The following is a 12,878-nucleotide window of genomic DNA, read 5'->3' as shown; positions in this document are numbered from 1 at the left end:
TTCTGAAAATGTAAGCCTCGGACAGGCTGTATAGATCTGGATTACTACTTCTCTTATCCCCAGCCAAGCACTATGACCATGCATGATGCACCCCCCAAAAAATCTCATTTTGGAATTGCTGAAATTAAACCTAAATACTGTGGTTAAAGTTTGAAATTTCACCCAAATGTTTTCCTAACAGGATTTTTGCATTTTGTCCAATTTATTTAGGCAAATTTGAAGAAGCCTTTTAAAACTCTTTTTATGTAGTTAATCCTGCTGCTGCGAAAACTATCAACATCATGCTGCACATTCTTTTTGCACTCCATTTACATACGCAGTATGGTATCTGCTGAAAACTACAGATGTTGGTAATAATTTGGTTGAGTACCAACATCTTTTCTTGGCATTTCAAAAAACTCAAAATACCCATTAGGATCTTAGAAATAGTTAACTATCTTCATCATGGAAATACAAATAACGTACCGCAGCTTGTGTGCCTATGCTCAGCACAGGACGTATTCATTATATCAGATAAGCACATTTTGTTAATATGCTTTCTGGTATTGAATTTACTACATGTTTGCACCCTGTCAGTGATAATTTTGATGTGTGCCTGCATCAGCTTTAATGCATTTGAATAGGGTTAGATTACTGAATATGTGAAAAGTTCTACAGTCCGTATGAAACCAAAACCCAGAACTTCCTAAATTGCGTTGAATAGTTAGTCCATGCTTTTCAGTTTTGCAGATATTTCTCTTTCATCTGTAATTGGGAGCTAAATCTGTATTATACATAATTTATTCTAGGTAAAGCCACTGCCACCCTCATGACCACGCTGTAGTGGGCCAGTTTTATGGAACCAAAGTATGGATTTCATAGTTTCCTATTCCAGGAGTGAAGCAAAATTTACTGTGGCGTTCTTTGATTAGGGGGTTCTGCACCTCACTCCAAAGACAGTTCACACCAGTTGTAGTGGATCAAAACTTACCCTTCTTGTGGAGGGTTGGTTGGCTGTTTAGGATGAAACTATTTAAAAAAAAAATACAGTCCAAGTCTTCTGTTGAGGTTTAGTTGTTTTCTGGGATTCTCTAAGGACTGCCCAGCCTACACGCTGCGACCGCTCTCTAGAAAGCCACTCGGGTGGGGTCGGAAGCCAGCTGCAACAGTGAATCAGGAGAATCCATTTACCACTTTTCAGCAGGATAACTATGGACTAAGAGGGTGAAATTTTCTGGCACATTCTGTCAGCCTGTTATATGTCAGTTATTAATCCTAGAATAGCCTGCTGTGTGATGGAATAGGATATTCTAGTACTGTTTTAGAAAAGTAATAACCTGTAACCTTTTGTTGTAATGATATGCCTATTTAAAAATGTCAAATCATCTACCAACTTCTATGGTGCTCTACTTAATAAGTAAAAAGAAAAGGAGTACTTGTGGCACCTTAGAGACTAACCAATTTAAATCTAAATTTAAGTCTCTAAGGTGCCACAAGTACTCCTTTTCTTTTTGCAAATACAGACTAACATGGCTGTTACTCTGAAACCCACTTAATAAGTAGTTTGATATGAAAGGTATGGCAGATTCCTGATTGACTCAATCTGAACATGCCACTCAATGCTTTTTGGAACCGTGCAGAGAATCTAAGAACATATATTTCTCAATCTTGCAACTCTTGGAATGCAGATGGGCCTGCTCTGTTTTCAAAGTGAGCAGTTGGTACACATGGCAAAGACATTTCAACTGAATGCTATATCTGGTTACTGAACTCTAGCTATGAGAACGCATGATGAAACCAAACACCTGGAAGCTAACAGAACCATTATTGTAAAGGTAACAGGCAGCATTGTGTTGAGAATTTCAAATGATCCACAAACATGAAGAACACTATCAATGAGTGTGCAAGGCAGAAGGAACCATAGAAAGTGGATTCTCTGGAAGCTTGTAAAGTTCATATTGTTATGGGCAAATGATGTGGTGATTTGATGTCACGCCAGTTTGTATTATGGAGGATTGGGGCTTCAGGAGACTGAGAGCTTATCAGTTCTACTCCTACGCATTTTTTAGATAATGAGTTAACCTGAAAGTGAATAAGGCTGGAGACCACAAGTTGCTACCCATTATATTTCATAAAGACAAATCTCCATGCAAACAGTTCATTCACCTGTTGCTTTTGTCACAACCCAAGATGGTACGCTTGTTGGGGCAGGGACTCTCCTTGCTTTATGCAATATTACCAACCCCAACCATTCAAAGTCATGGGGCAGGCGCCCGCCCCCCCCATGTGATTTTTAAAAATGTTTGGGTTTTTTATTAGCTATCTGTTTTTCAGCCTTTAGGATTCACACTTAAAAGTTTCTTCTGAAACCCCCAGGGCTAGAATCTTCTTACTGAATGAAATATGAGCATCTCACAGTCACATTATGTGAGGAGCCGGGTCCTTAAGAAAAAAAACAGATAGTAAGATTTGTGATAAACAGTGTTGCCAACTCATTTTATCTGCCACACCAAGCACAATAATACCCTGAGTGTGCTAAGTAAACACAACTGTGATTTGTGTAGTAAGGCTTATCTGAAAGCATCAATTTAACATTTATCTTATTTTCAAATTCCTAGTGTAAGCTTTCATATTTTGGAGAAGCATAACCTTGAGACTGTAGACTGCTGTCCTCTTTCCTTATTACTGACCTTGCTTTTTATCTGAGAGTTGGTAACAGCTGTATATTGAATTGAATGATAGTTGAAGTATATGTTTACTAAACTGTGTGTAAAAAGCTTAAGTACACAGTCCTGGTGAATTTCAATTTTAATAGAGAAAAAGATGCTTTAATGTGTTTTAAAAATTTCTTAATATTCAAGGTCCAATATACATTTTTTTAAAAGAATATTTGTCAGGCTATACCAATGTTGGTTTAGTCAATCACATGACTTTAAGTTATATTTAGACTTAATTTTAAGTCAACATTATGCAAAGTTTCCCTCAATACAGCCATTCATAACGTATTACAAAGTGAAAACTTAACAATGGTAACTTCCATCTTGCTTTAACTTGGGAAAGAAAGTAAGTAAAATACTTCTACTTCATAGAAAAAATCTGATATTAAGCCACCTTTTGCAGAGGAGGAATGCACTGTAATGTGAACAAATTACTTGTTATATAGTTTACTGCAATTGGCAAACACTGGTACTGAGCCAGTAATTACTTAAGAGCTGCTAAAAGATACCAGTTATTGCATGAATGTAATTGAACGATCTGGTGGTTTCCTTGGTTATCTAGTTTGTTTTGCTTTTGCTTCCCAGAACCTTCATTGAACTGCTGTGTAAAAACAAACGCAGATAACAATACTCTTAATCTTTGGAAAGTTTAATTGGATCAGCTACATACCCTAAAGCCAACACAATTCAGTTGTGCAGACTTGTTCCTTGACATTAAAAAGCCAGTTTGATTTGATTTTTCAATGTCAAGGCCTGAGAATTTATTTCAGAAGACATTTTAGTTTTGCCTTGTTCATTTAAAAGCCGCTGAAGTTTAACTTTTTTCTTTTTTCCTCTTCTGGTCAACTTGCTACAGATTCAAAATACTTATCCTTAAAAGCGTTCTGATTATTGTTACAGTTTACTTCAGTGTAGCAGAAGACTACGAAATCATTGCACAGATCTCCTGACGTGTACACCCCATGATATTTTACGGATGTAAATACAAACTTAGGCGCATTCTTTTACCTAGAATTAGTTGAAATGCGTACTCAGACTCTTCTGTATTTAAACCCACCTACAGTATCCTATGAACAGCTTATTTTGTGGGCCCGGACCATGGCCCTGCCCCTGCTTGGCCTCTTCCCCGCAAGACCTCACCCACTGCTTGCACGGGGGGGACACACCAGGCAGAGGGGAGCACCCACCGGCAAAACCAAAAGTCAGCGCCTGTGCTGTCAAGCTTTACTTGCACAACTAGTCCCAGTGACTTTCAGTGGGGTTACTCATGCGAATAAGGCTTGCAGGGTCAGGCTTTAAGACTAGAATTTTGCTCAAAGGGATCATTTTAAAAAGATGAACATCCACGTGAGCTTACTGTTATTAGAGGAGTCTTACAAAGTATAAGACATGCTATTGCCAGTTTTAACTCCCTTTGGCAAAGTTTTTTAAGAGTCTACATGAAGATCGGTCTCTATTTTCATGTTTTTATACATTTATCAGCTGTTCTGAAACATGGTTTAGTTGGGGACACATCTTGAATCTTTTCCCCCCACTAAAAAAGGAAATGTGTTTCACTTAATTATGTAGTGCCTGCATTCAACTAATTATGAAAAATATTCCAAAGAAATGCTGTTAATTGATGATTTATCTGATACTATGAACACCTTGCTCAGTCTTGGCAATGAGCAGCTGACTTGCATACAATGGTCAGTAATCTAATTTTGGGCCTAATCTTGCATTGGGCTTTTCATTGTGAAATGTGTCTTTGTATAAAATGATATTTTACAGTTTCTTAGTAGCTTTTGAGATTACACACACTAGAAGTATGTTTTATATTTTTATTTTGTTCATGGTGATTATACCAAACATTGTCATGCTCACTTATGCTGAAAATCCCTTTCCTCATTGCAGAACAAACAGAGAAGAGTCAAAGATGTTACATTCATAGAAATAAAACTTTGGCTAGACAACATTTCTTTCCTACCTTCCACTTCCTCCATATTCTATAACTAAATTACATACACACAACTGTTAAAGGAGCATTGAGATTGCAAACTCAAGTACTCAAATTAAGAAGTGCCAGGAATCAAGATACTGTATATTCCCTTGTACATGTGCTGTTAATTACATGACCACTGCCTCAGTGCACAGGATTGACATATGCTGAGGATGAGTCAAGATTGTGTAGTGAAAGAAAACTGTCTTTAGGACACCTAGTTTATTTGTTGTATTTGCCTGGAGATAGCAGGCCTAAGACTGCCCAAAGCTAAAGGCCTTCCCCCTCAAATGAGTGGAAGGGGACATTGAGCCCAAACTACAAATAAATAGTAGGGACACATGGAAAAAACAGTGTTGGGAGCGAAGGTCAAAGGGCAAAAATCAGGGAACCGAAAGTGGACATGGAGTACTAAAGTCCCCCTAGCTAATGGGGTCAAACCCAGACTACAAGTGATTTGTGAGGACAGCAAATGAAAAAACAGGGATGGGAGTGAAGGTCATAGGGTTAAAATCAGGGAATCGGAAGGGGACACTAAGTAAAAAACCCTCGACAGCTTGTAGAAGGTGTGTAGTGACTGGCGCAGGGGAGAGAAAGGATGGCTTAATTGCTTAATTGTAAGGGAGTAGAATGCTGCCCTGGAGAATTGGATTCTATCCCTGCCTCTGCCAAAGATTTCCTATGTGATCCTATTGGGATCCAGGAAGTGGGCAGGCAAAAGCCCACCCACTGCTAAAGGACCTCCCCCCAGCTAAGGGGAGGATCCACAGGACCTGGAAGCCAAATGATTCCGGGGGACAACTAATGAGATAACAGGGACAGGAGTGAGGTCAAAGGGTCAAACGAAGGGAACCTGATGGGGATACCGAGCAGAGAACCCCGGACAGCGCCCACTGCTCTTCAAAGGCATCAAGGGAGCCAGCAGACACCACCCAGAGGAACTCTGATCAGACGCGTGAACGAATGGAGGATCGGAAATAGGCCCCACAGTCACAGGAGACCCCATCAGCCAACCTCCTCTCCCTGGTTTTATAGATGGCCACTTTAGCCAGGGCTAGGAGGAGGTTGACCAGGAGGTCCCGTGACTTTGTGGGGCCATGGATAGGGAGTGCATAGATAAGAAGGTGAGGGGGAAAAGTGCAACCAGAAACATAACAGGATATCTGGAATAGGGGCTGCAACCTGACGCACTTCAGGTAAATGTGCGCCAGGATCTCCCTCACACCGCAGAAGGGGCAGGTGTCCGGGACGGGGGTGAACCGCGCCAAGTACACACCCGTGCTCATGGCCCTGTGAAGGAGCCGCCAACTGATATCCCCGGTGAGCCTTGGGACTAAGGTGGAATATAGGCTGGCCCACTGGGGCTCCTCACCCTCCAGAGGTGGCAGGAGGTCCCGCCACTTTGTGTCGGGGCGGGACGCAAGGGTGAGGAAGTGAAGAGTGTGGAGCATGAGCGTGTATAGATGTTTCCTCGGTGCGGTCTGGAAACGAACCGTCTGCAAATCGTGCAGCCGGCTCACGGTGAAGGGGGGAGCCTGTTGGGTCCACAGGGCAGGGGCCTGATGAAAAGATCCAGAGATGGTAGGCAAGTCATTTAAACCAGAGTTTTCAGAGGTGCTTAACACTAACAACTTCATCTGAAGTCAATGGGAGCTGTGCTCTGAACATTTGAAGTGCTATATAATGCTAAGTACTCTGAGAAATCAGGTCCTACGTATCTCAAAGTGGGCACCCAAAGTTAGTGGATAATTTTGATCATAATTTCTGTGCCTCACTTTCGTCTCTGTACAAATACGGATAATACCACCTCACATCTCATGGAAGTTCATGTTTGTGAACAACAGTAATTAGTGACATTGAAAAGCAAATGAGAAAATGATTTATTTTCAGAACAGTGTGTGAGTAGTGCAGTAAATAAGGCCTAAGGCCACACACTTAACAATGAGAACAAAACCGAAATACTGAATAGGCTAATTAAGTGAGCAATATCCATCCTGTGTACTGAATGAGGCAAGGTCCTGTGGAAAAAAGTAGGATATGAGCATTTAATTAGACAGTAGGGCAGATTAGAAGAAAGTGTTTGTTTATCTTTTTTGGCTTCTCTCCTGGGGCATTGGTTCACAGAAGCTGTCCTCTTTCTGCAAGGAAAGTAAAGTGGCAATTTACCTTTGCCAAAGCCTAGAGGATTAGATGTGTGCGCCCAACTGTGGGAAAGCAATTTATGTAAACATCCTTTGGATAAAGAAGAGGTGGGGGTTAAATGTCTTTGTATACCTCATTCAGAGTTACTGTTCTGAAGATGAACAGAAAAAAAGGGAATAAAAGCCACATTGTTTTTCACGCAAGAGGCAAAGCCTTTCAGTACCAGTGATTCCCAGCTGCCAAGTTTCACTTGTCCATAATTAGATTCTGTTTTTTGAACCAGCAGGCAGCAGAAAGAACTGTCATCTGAACACACACCACCTAAATGTGGATGATAGAGGGAATCTTACAGTTCCCTCATGTTAATTACCAATGTACATCAGGGAGGAGCTGCTTCCAATCTTCTTTCTGCATTGAGCAGATAGCACTGCTCCCATGTCATTATTTAGAAGTATTGATTGTTTCCAGTAATACTCTTTCAGGCAAAGGCTTCATGGTCTCTGGAGACACCTCAAGCAGTGACCACGTCACACTTAATAATGATGACTTTCAGCCAGGACAGCTTATAGCCTCTGCAGACAGCAAGCCACCGGGACTGACAGACCATGAAGATTGACTGGCAAAGAAAAATTGTTCAAATGGATAGGAGAGGCTCCAAGAATGGAGGCTTTTGTATCAGGTGAGAACATCTCCAGGGAGTGGGAGGGTAAAGTATCTTCTCCCTGTTGCTGAACAAGGAGTAAACATCTGAGGCTGAGGACCTTGTAGGGAAGTCAGATGTTCCAGGTTGTAGAACAAGTTTCAACACCATACGTCTTTGGGTCATCTTTAGTGAAGTTGTAATTCAAGCTGTGGCCTAAGATACTTTGCCTTTGATCTATAATCTCAGCGCTTGTTCTATGCAGTCAAGAAAACTTGCATGTAAAGTGGGTGAGCTCCTCTAAAGAGCCATTGTTGCAGGCCCTAGTTAAAAATTCAGCTATGAAAGAAAAGTAGGCCATATGGGTTTGATGATGAGCTCCAGGTGCAAGGGTCCCCACTCACCTGATATCAAGTTCAGGGCTAGGAGGATATTTTAAATGGGTAAAGTCGTGTCCTCCAATTCTCTTTCTTTATTTATATACACACACAAAGGGATACTTGATATATTTTCTGCAACAGTAGAGCTGTTAAATGTTATATGCTGGCAGGTTTACTAGACAATGCATGTCTAAGATGCTTTGGTAATGGTAATTTCACATTCAAGGCAAAACAAACTTTCAATAATTATATTAAATGCAATTTTACATTATAAGTGGACTTAATCATGTTGCTATTTTGAAGATTATTAGCATTTACATTACAAGCTTCATTTTTAAATCCTTCCAATGTGAATAGAAAATTTTCCATGCTGCAAACAGAGAGTCAGAAAGGAAAAGACTGTGTTTAGTATATTTTTAAATATAAAACAAGTCTATATAGTTTAGTTCTGTAGAATGTAGCCTAATATATACTAAAAAGCAGGTGTGTACGTGTGTGTAATTGTGTATATACCTATATCTTTTAAAAGGTGAAATTTAGTTCTTGTGAAAGGAGCTGGACCGTCAGCTCTTAAAAGCCTCAATTTATCCACAACACAGGTTGACATAGGTAGCAGCCATGCAAAGTTTCCAGTGTAAACTTGTAAAAATATTTCAGTTCAGACTTTGAGTGATCACCCGTAGTGGTGAGAGGGCAATTTAGTCATCTCTACATTCAGTCTTTTTCCTACTTAAATCTCCAGTAGTGTTTGAAGTGAGTACATGTACACTATCAAGGGTGAGACCAGCCACTATTTTCACACACATTATAGAGCAATCAGAATCTAATAGCTTTTACTTACTAGTAACTAAGGCTGGATTAGAACAGTGAACAGATAAAATGGTCCATATTCATTTGCTAGTTCTGAGTCATTCAGTGGATTTCTAATGCAATATTTAGAGTTTAGCTTGACTATGTTAATACATACACAGCTGACTCCTCCAGTACTTATTATACAATAGGCCACAGCCCATTTTAGACTTGGGCTTTTAAAAAAACAAACATGATTTACCCAACAGCTCTAATTAAGCTATTCAGGTGTTTGAGTGAAGTTTCTTACAAACCTCTACCATTACAACATTGAACTATGCCGAAAAAAATTAAATTTAAACGAACAATGAACATGCAGAGGTGAAATTGAAATTCAGCTCCTCTCTCATCAGGTATGCCTAGATAGTGCAGCATAGTCTGGAGACCAGCATAGTAAAGGATGAATCTCCAGTCATTCTAGTTTTAGGGAGACACGTTTAGTTTTAGGGAGACATGTGGTTGAACATGTGCAGCTATATCTTATAAATGTGACATGTTTTAGTTTTTGTATCCCACTATTGTCTGGGATTGCGTTATTCTGGAATTCAAAAAGCAATATTCTAAATATTTCCATTATAGAAGTGGGTGGAGAAATTCTTGCAGTAAAACATGCATATCCTCACTTTCTCACACAGCAAGCTCCTTTTCTATAGAGCAGATTATTGAAATTGCATTTCAGATATTAATCTAAAGAATAGACCATACAGAATTAACAATAAAAAATTGATTAATTGTGTTTGTCCTGTTGACAAAGTAGCACATTGATGTGCTGCAGAACTTTGGATATTTTAGAAACCCTTTCAGTGTAGGGAAAACTTCAGACTCCCCCTTTCAAATTATAGCAGCTTGTTGCATGATTTCTAAAACTGAGCACTCCGATTCCTCACGGCTGCTACTCTGAAACCTGTCATTAGAAGCTGTCATTTGAGTTACGGTTGGGACAAGGGAGTAGGCGCTTTCATGGAAGAGCAGTATTTTGATAGAACCTTTTCTAAATGTATTGATATTTTCAGTTACTCTGTTCTAGCTTCCAGTAGATGTAATTTACATAAGTACAAATTACTGTTCTTTCCTCCTTACTTAATGATTAGTCCAGTGGGTGAATGGCTCTGCATGTGAAAAGAATCCCCAGCAAACCAATATGGGAAAAAACACACAAACAAAAAAATGTGTGTCTTTAATAGTGACGTTCCCAAGTTTCCTCTTCAGAATTTGAGAAAGAGTTCCCCAAATCCACTTGTCTCGTGATTAAGAAAAGCTGAGCGCAACCCTGAAAAGAGGGAATCAAAGTAAGTCCCAAATTCCTTTTCAGCAGAATTTTTTTAAAAAAAATCAGGGAACCCAAGTCTTGACTTTCAAGACACTCCCAGCAGCTGACAGCTTGTCTTCCAGGATTTTAGCCTGGAGTTTTTGAAAGGGACAGACTGATAGGCTCCAGCTGACTTAGGGTATGGCTAATGGAAAGAAACCAATCAGCATAGAGTCCTGGCCCAGAACTGAGGGTTCTTCATTCTTCTAGTCCCAAGACAAGTATGTGCTTATGGCCATTAATATATTTTCAGTTGATCAATTTCAGAATCCTCCTATCTGTATAGTTTTTCATAATCATTTCATTTCACTCTATATTGCCTCCCTTCTGAAAACTGCATATCTGTCTTGTTTGGTTCTGATGGATATTGTAGTAACTGGTTTCAGTGGCACCAAATATGAATAAAAGACTTTAAAAGAATGTGACTCTTTTGGTACTTCGATTACTAATAAAGACTTAGAATATTCTATCAAACAGAACATTTAAGAAGAAAGTATGAGCAATTTAATCAGTATTACCTAAAACCTCACTCCCCTTTTTTCCCTTCATTAAGCAACCTCCATTTGACCTCTTTCTTGATTCTACTACCCCTGTTATGGGTTCATTGTATGCTAAGAAGCCTGTGAGTGAGAAATTAACAACTATGGAGTGTGCACAATTAGGGAATTTATAGTGTGATGGGGAATCCATTCATGTTGTAGGGTTTTTTTTCCTGAAATCCCCTTTAATTCTGCCTGTTGTGTATTCACCTGTTTATAAAAGTTATGTTTACCCTTAAGAGTTTCCCAGCATTTGGTTTTTACTTCTATTTGTAAGGGCTGCTGAATCAGCTGTAAAAATCTGCCGTTGGCCAAAACTTGCCACCTACAGCCTACTGTAAGAGGAGGAATATTTTTAAAAATTGCTTTGGAGTTTAAAGTAATTGTTTTTAGTTCTGAAATTTAATTTGCCTTATTACAATGATTTGAGGATTTTTTTTTAAATCCCCCCACCCAACCATTGTTGCATGTTTGCTCATTGCATAGCAACAATTATCAATTAAGATGATGATTAGATAGAGATGTTTTGGAATGGCAAGATTGGCATGGTACATCTTTAGAATAAAAACTCCTCCTTTGGGCATAAAAGGTGCATTTGTTTTTTAAATCACTTAATAGCAACACACACACACACACACACTAAGCATTTGATCTTCCAAAGAACTCCATGTGAGTGGACTGCTGTGCATACACAGAGTACCACTGGCTTTCAGCACAAGTGCAGGAGACCAGTCAACCACAACTTGTCATAGGATTAAGACCATAAGGGTCTACATAAGTAGAATGTTAACAGCCATAATAGTTTGTTCCATAAGAGATGCTGGGAAAAGTGATGCAAATGAAATTGCTCAGTCATCAGACACAATTTCACTGTGGAATTTCCATAAGTATATTAGAAACTTTCGTAGAAAAAAAAAAGTGGGGGGGGGACTATTAATGTATTGCTATATTTGAAAGTTTAAACATCCACTAATCAGGAAACAAAGACAAAATACTGAAAAAACACACAGTCATTTATTGGGACAGCCTTTCATGTATACCAGAAAAGTCCAGAAGTTGAAAGATTTTTTTTGTTTTCATTTTGATTGTTTGCATCATGGTAGCTCGCTATACTGCCAGTCAGGATCAGGGTCCCATTGTAAACTCAATGTAATTTTAAAATAAGATGCACTAAATGAGTGTAAAACTGGGAAGCAGGTGAAGAAGAGTAACAGTAAGCAATAGAACTAGTTGAAAAGTTTCTAATTTTGAAATTTTCTCATGGAAAAGGGGAAAACACCTTCCCCCCATCCTGCACTAGCAATAAGATCACAACATATAATTGGTCAGCAAGTGCACTTATTTCTAAGCCACAGTTCTTCAGAAGTCAAAAGCATTGAGAACTAAGTACAGAGAGTGACATTTTAAAAAGCTGTTTGAGTTATCAGAATAAAAACAGCACACATTCTTAAATAGGCAAAACTATTTTTTAAACAGTAATCTGAAATTAGGCAGTTAAATCAAGGAAAAAATTCACCACCGGGAAAGAACAAAAAAAAAAGTTTCAGCTCAAACACACCTCCTCTGCCCCAAGTTGTAAATCTGTGATAAAGGATTAAAATGAAAGTGTTTCCTCCATCATAGCTACAAATTAGATGCCACGATCCTGTGACATTTATTTTGTATTGGTTTGGTGTTTTAAAAGACTAACTTAACACTAGGAGGACCAAAATTTGGTCTGCCTTTTTCATATTACCAGTATGTGTACAAGTCCATGTAATTTATGGTTTCTTCAACATGTCAGTGTGCTTGCTTAAAAAACCAGCACTCTCAAGGAGCCTTGCAAACCCATGCATGTACAATTTTGATAGAGACATTTTAAACTAGATCTACAGGAAACTAAATGGTTAGTAATCAGTTTGCCATCGAAAACCATTGATTAGGTCATTGTAAAGTTCTTTTGAGATGTCCAATTTAAAACGATGACATGCAAAAGATTAAAAATATAGGCTTAGGCTCATTTTGTGCTGAGACCAAGGCAACCTTAAAATTCTTAATATTTCCAAGTCTGGGCTTGCCTGGCAGAGCTTTCAGTATTAAGTGATATATGTTAGCTCTCCCACCCTCACGGAAGGGGCAGGGCGCCGATACTTTAAATCAGACTTCCTTTCTCCAAAATTTTACCTGTTTGAAGTTAAGTTTGTGTTTTGTTTTGTTTTTTTAAAAAAAATCAAAAGTTTTAAGCCTTAGTGTTGCAAAAGTTTAACTTTTTTTTTAAATGTTTTGTTAAACTGGTGCAACTTTTATGCATCAGGCACAGATCTTTTCCTTTCTCATTTTGTTTGGCTTTCACTTGTCATTCCATA

General features: G+C 38.9%; 1 protein-coding gene across 4 annotated transcripts in view; it reads left to right on the top strand.

Moving 5' to 3' along the window:
- The window catches only part of TBC1D4 (TBC1 domain family member 4), a 154,442-nt gene that overhangs the window by 14,587 nt on the left and 126,977 nt on the right, over window positions 1-12,878 (top strand). Inside the window, exon 1 of one of the 4 annotated variants that reach the window (XM_043534010.1) lies at window positions 7,477-7,495. The exons of the other annotated variants lie outside the window; for them this stretch is intronic. The gene's annotated coding sequence lies outside the window, so the exon portion shown is untranslated. Of the gene's footprint in view, window positions 1-7,476; window positions 7,496-12,878 lie in introns of those variants that run through there. 4 annotated transcript variants of the gene reach the window in all.

The sequence above is a fragment of the Chelonia mydas genome, chromosome 1 (assembly GCF_015237465.2).
Source record: "Chelonia mydas isolate rCheMyd1 chromosome 1, rCheMyd1.pri.v2, whole genome shotgun sequence".
Taxonomy (NCBI): domain Eukaryota; kingdom Metazoa; phylum Chordata; order Testudines; family Cheloniidae; genus Chelonia; species Chelonia mydas.
Note: the sequence above shows the minus strand (reverse complement) of the source record. Positions and strands in the feature narration are given on the sequence as shown.